Here is a 6000-nt window from a genome sequence, read left to right as displayed (position 1 = left end):
AAACATTAAACTTGATTTTAATCAAATTTCATCACAGAGACACGGGGAAAAGTTCAGTGTTATCAACTTCTTTAGCTGTTTCTTAATCTGTTAACATTAAGAGCATAAGTTCCTGGTTTAATGACAATTAGAACTTGCTTAAAATCTGGATGAGTGCAGAAACCATTATAGGATGGAATGTGTGATAAGAGAGGCATAGTCCTAAACCATTTGGGCAGGAGGGCTAGGAAAACAGAGGAGAGGCCCAGAGTGCTTTTACTCTGGAGGGTGTACTTGATAATTCTTGTCACAAGAAAACAAGAAGACACAGAACATCAGAGTCGTTACCTAATTTACAATTGCAAAGAAATAAGTTATAACACATGATTATGACAGTTCTTCTGTTCCTCTTCATCTCTGAAAGGAGATTCATTTGATGATGAACTCGACCTACCTGAGAGAAAGGAGTGTTCATCTTGAGTGGGGGAAGAGGGCAAAAAGGGTTATTCAAGCTGTAAATAAAGAAGAGGGGTTTTTCCTGTGATGCGTCAATCTGACGGTTTCATTGGAAGCAAAACAAGTCAGGTGAAGAGGTGAGAGACTTCATAGCGTCTCTTTCCTGAAAACAGTCAGCTTGCAGATGAGAGGAGTAATTAATGCAAGAGCAGAACCTCAATGGAATGTAGAGGCGATGGACATGTGTTCCTACAACAGGGCATTCCTTTCCTTTAACAAAAAGGGTTCTCAACTGTCTCATCTTGTTCTTCTTTCTGCAGACCGCATGCCACTCTGTTGACTAATGAACCTTCTTTATAAAGAATAAAATCCTTAAAAGACAACTGGTATTTCTTACAAGTTTGTTTCAGATATCTCACAAATAAGACAAATTTCCACAACAAGCCCAACAGAGGATGTTCTTCCTGCGGCAGCTGAAGAAGTTCAACCTGCCAAAGACGATGATGGTGCACTTCTACACTGCCATCATCGAGTCCATCCTCACCTCCTCCGTCACCATCTGGTAAGCTGCTGCCACTGCTAAGGACAAGAGCAGACTACAGTGTATCATACGTTCTGTCGAGAAGGTGATTGGCTGCAACCTTCCATCCCTTCAAGACCTGCACAGCTCCAGGGCTCTGAGGCGTGCAGGTAGGACTGTGGCCGACCCCTCCCATCCCGGTCACCGACTATTTGACACTCTACCCTCTGGCAGGAGGCTGCGGTCCATCAGGACCAAAACCGCCCGCCACATGAACAGTTTTTTCCCCTCTGCAGTTGGGATCCTCAACAAGTCCCGGGTCCCCCACCCCCACTGACACTGACACTGACTCTTTCACTCCTGCACTCAAACCCACCTCTGCCCTTGAATCTTTGCATTACATTAATGCAGAATTTGTACATCCTGTATTTTTAATATCTTCTATATTTTATCTTCCGTCTTTATTTATCAGCCATCCCACACTTTTTGCCTCTGTGTGTTGATAGCGTTTATATTGTTTATATTGTATATGTTATAGTCACTGTTTGTTTGTTTATTGTTTATTGTCTTCAATGCATGCACCTTATTCACCAAGAAAAATTCCTTGTCTGTGTAAAATCCCTCTTGGCAATAAATCTGTTTCTGATTCTGATTATTATGAATGCAGAATTGACTTCAACATAACACTGTAATGTATCTTATATTAGTGACAGGGGGTTGTAACTGCATGTGTTGGCATGTGTTGAAAGGCGTGCAAGATTACAAATTGTTATGTGTATGTGGATGGATTAGTATTTTGCACTGCATTGCTTTAGGCTCAAGTTCACATAGAATTGTTACGTTTATGAAATAAGAAAAAGTTTGGGAAATACTTCATACTTCAAGTCTCATGTGCTGATCAGAGTTGTGATTAAAAATAAGGGCGGGCCCCAGATGATTTCCAAATACAAATAGGGTCGCGTCATTCTTAAAGTAGGGAATGACTTACACTCCCATTAAGTGTAATTGTTGTTTTTGTACACTTTTGTGCAGTTATGGTTACACATACCCTTTTTCCACCCTCCCACTCTTGTATTTCGTTTGTTATTCATTTGACATAAAAGAGAAAAACACACAGTAAATCATGCAATGAAAAGCTGACAGCCCTATGCCAAACACATACTTTATATGACTTGTTAATATGGATTCAAATGGGCAAGCTGAATCATCAAGATACACATTTTGTAAACAACCCTAACCTGAAGCTGCACTTGTACTACTGGGATTGCTTTGAGTGTTGCTGTATATAATCTGAAACCATAGACAGCTGTTCTTGATCACGGAGACAAAGATCACAAACAACAAAGCATCAGGGTACTGTCAGTCCAATGGCCATTGTTCTCGAACATTTTTCAAAACAATTGAAGCACCCAGCCTTTACACCCACTGACTCATCCTCAGCATTTTTTTAATGTACCACAGTAATTTAATTTTTTTTAATGTAAAGTATACACTTACTTACTGGACAAAAGATTATGAGGTGCACACTCCACAGTAAACTGCACCCCAATAGACCCTAAAAATTGCTTCTTTTTTTCTTTAATGCCACCTAAAGATGTGCACTGAGCTCAAAACTCATATCTGCATATTTTGTTGTAGCCACACAGATATTGGCCGCGTTTCCCAGATACCATAATTCTTAAGGACTTAAGAAGGCTTGTAAATGACCTTTAATATGAGCATAGTATTTCTATAAATGTGTTTTTATGTTTACTTATTAACATTCTTTAAAGCCAGGCTTTTATTTTTTATATATTAAGCAGACGTTACATTCAGTGCTTTTATTTTGAAAGCGTCTCGCCGAGACCTCGTACACATCCGGTGCTTCGGACTTTACCTGCAGTAGGAAAAGTGTGTCTGCAAGGCCAAGAGTTTGTCTTCAATGCTAAAGTGTGCCTAACTCACATGAAACGCCCTAGCACCTGGCTAATAAGGGGCACAAGGTTTGTTTTGTTACCTTTTCATGCCATATTTATGTCCGGCTCGAGTTTGGTTGCCGTGGATATTTTCATGTATAGAACGTGTTGTGGTTAACGGTAGCTACTATTAGCAACGGCCAAGCTGTCGTGTCGGTCTGTATTGGAAATGAGATGAAGCTATAAGCTAACTCGTAGGTTGTTTTATTAGTGCAACAGGATGTATTTTGTCTGTTTTATGTGAGATCTGCTAAGGTTAAAAACTGTTTTTTTTTAGTTAGAAACGAACGGTTAAAAATGCTAATTTCATGTTAAATATTGTTTTATATTTCACTCTATGGGAGGTTGTCCTTCAGTTAAAATATGAATTTTCCTTCATGATTGTTACATCAATCGTAGCAGTTAAAATATATATTTAAATTCATGGAGTAAAACCTGTGAGTCTACAATGAGTTTATTAAAATAGTTAAAAGGAGAGTCAACTTACATGATTGTTTATGGGATAAAAGCAGTTAAAAGTAATTTCACTGTATTTTGTTTTCTTCTTTCATAGCTCTTACGGTGTGTTTACATTGAATATGGTCCAAGGAGTAAATCATTGTGAACCATAAGTTTGAGAGTTCGACCATCATTTAGCCGGGGATGCTACAAGGCTCTTAAGAAGGGTTCGGCTAAGAAGGAGCGCTAATACACGGGTGTTTCCCAGACGCGTTCTGAACTGCCTTCTTAGGAGAACCTTAAGATCAAGCAAAAGAAGCTCTTAGTGGGAGCTGTCCACCGCAGTGGTGCTGAAACTGAATCAATCGATGCCAGGCAAATTGATCACCCACCTCTTTATCAGCACAAAAGTCACACACAGCGCCCCGTGGTCCCCCCACACAGTGCAATTAGGCTACGCATGTATCGTGTGTGTGGGGGGGGGGGGGTTGCGGGTGTGTGTGTGTGTGTGTGCCAACAGGTGTATCCAAGTAGTAATCAAGCCCATTAGCGCATATATACCCCTGTGGATATAGCCACACACGTGAGAATGGAAGAAACTGGCAGCAAAAGAAACAAGCGGGCGTCTTAGTGGACGAGGTCTGGCAGCACCGTGATGTTTTATTCGGGGGAACAAGGGGCAAAAAGAACATCACAGTGAAGAACAGTGTTTGGCAGGCCATAGCCGAAAAGATCTCCCCCTCCAGCCCATGTGGCCTGCGTGAAAGTCCTCTCCATCATCGAGAAGACGGCCTCTGAATGCATTAGTGGGGGCATCGATGTTCAGGGGGACGAGGGGCTCTCAGAAAGTGAGGATGAAGAGGAGCCATCCGGGAGCGGAGCAGGGGTGTGCCCGCCCCCAGGAGAGGACGACCCCCACAACAGTGCCCTGTCCCTGCGCCAACCAGCAGGGCCTGCTGTCTGCATGCGGGGAGGCTTAACAGGGCAGCCCACAATAACGACCTGCGCCTGCAGCGAGATGCTGGTGGAGAAGCTGGTGGTGCTACGGGGGATAGAGGGCCGACTCGAACGACAAACTGCCCTGCAGGAAGAGATGGTCCGGATAAAGCAGGAGAGGTTGGAGCTGCACCGGAGACAGCTGGCGCTTGCCGAGGCGCAGTTCAACCGTCCCTCCATCTCGGTTCCAATCATCCTTCCCCAGGATTCAGGTACGGGGCATTTCTATTTTGTATCTGCATTATGCAATGTATCCCGTTCAATTTTACTAATCAATCTTCCTTCATTGCAGGTGATGCAGACGCCCAGTAAAGACAGTGCGGAGCCATAATGCTATCCGCAGCTCGAACATCTGCATCCCAGCTGACTTTGCTATCATTAGTAAGAGGATTTAGTAAATCTAATGCTGGGATTCAAAGGAAAATATCTGTGAATGAATGTTTAATTTTCATAGTTTTGGGGGACCATTTCGATAAATTATGATAGTCTAAATAATATAATATAATAGTAGTGACCAAAATAAATTTTGAAATTAGCGCTAGCTAAAAGTAAGTAAAGATATTTTACTGATACTTTTCTAAGTTTGATATATTCCAGGTATGTTGTGCCGTTCTCACTACCAGTGAGTCAAATACAGCAGCCTGGTCAGTTGTCCTATGCTTCTGAGTACGACACTGTAGTTACCCCTCTATCCCATTGTACAGTGATTCCCAAAGTGTGGGCAGCAGCAGGCTGTGGCCCCTGGTGGGCTGTGAAGGTAATTCACAATAAATAAATATGGTTTAAAAAACATAAACACACACAATAAAACTAAAATCACAGGATCGTGACAAGAAATTTCATTAACAGTCTGATGATTGCCTTAATAGATGTGTTCAAAATACACAAATCACAATTTCCCTCAAGATACAGTAGAGGATAAGGAAGATACGATTTGGATAAGGAAAAACTCCCAGCTTTGAATTTACAACTGACAACTTAAGAGCTATTTGAGAAGGTGGTTACATGCTAAAGTTGATACACAAACAATTACCTTACCAACATACAGTAGGCTAGCAAGGGATATTGAGCGGTAGGATAGCAGATAGGGATGCTGATTATCAATCACTGATCGAAACACCGTTAAGATTTTTTTGTCGTATTTAGTTTATTTTTCATGTAACTTGGTGTATACCTTGTCTGTTCCTTTAACTCATAATGTAGCCTTATGTTGGGACCCACAGATGAAGTCATTCATTGTGGATTTCAAAATGGACTCTGAACTGAACTCAGTGTCCCAGAATTCCCCATTCTTCACACCTAGGTGCAATATTTAGCTTTGAGCTACTATTGGTCAGGGTGACAAACCCCCCTCTGATCAGAGAGTCAAAACTCCAGCGCCTTCCTTTGTTCTCTCTCTTCTCCTCAAGCCTCTCCGCTCCTTTGACTTCTTATCCTCAAGGGCTCCTCTCCATCCCCCCCCCACCGGGCTGCCTGCCCTCAAGATCTCTTCTTCCGGGCTTAACAGCTGCGGAGAGCTGCAAGCTTCATTTGCAGCAGGCCCAAAGAACTTCTCCTCACTGCAGCGGCACGAGGCCCTGCCAGTATTCCTGATCAGTTAGCACCAGCAGCTGCGACACAAAGCTTGCCAGCTAACTTCACCATCTGAGGAACACC

The sequence above is a fragment of the Pagrus pagrus genome (genome assembly GCF_965226575.1).
Source record: "Pagrus pagrus genome assembly, contig: HAP1_SCAFFOLD_75, whole genome shotgun sequence".
NCBI lineage: Eukaryota > Metazoa > Chordata > Actinopteri > Spariformes > Sparidae > Pagrus > Pagrus pagrus.
Note: the sequence above shows the minus strand (reverse complement) of the source record.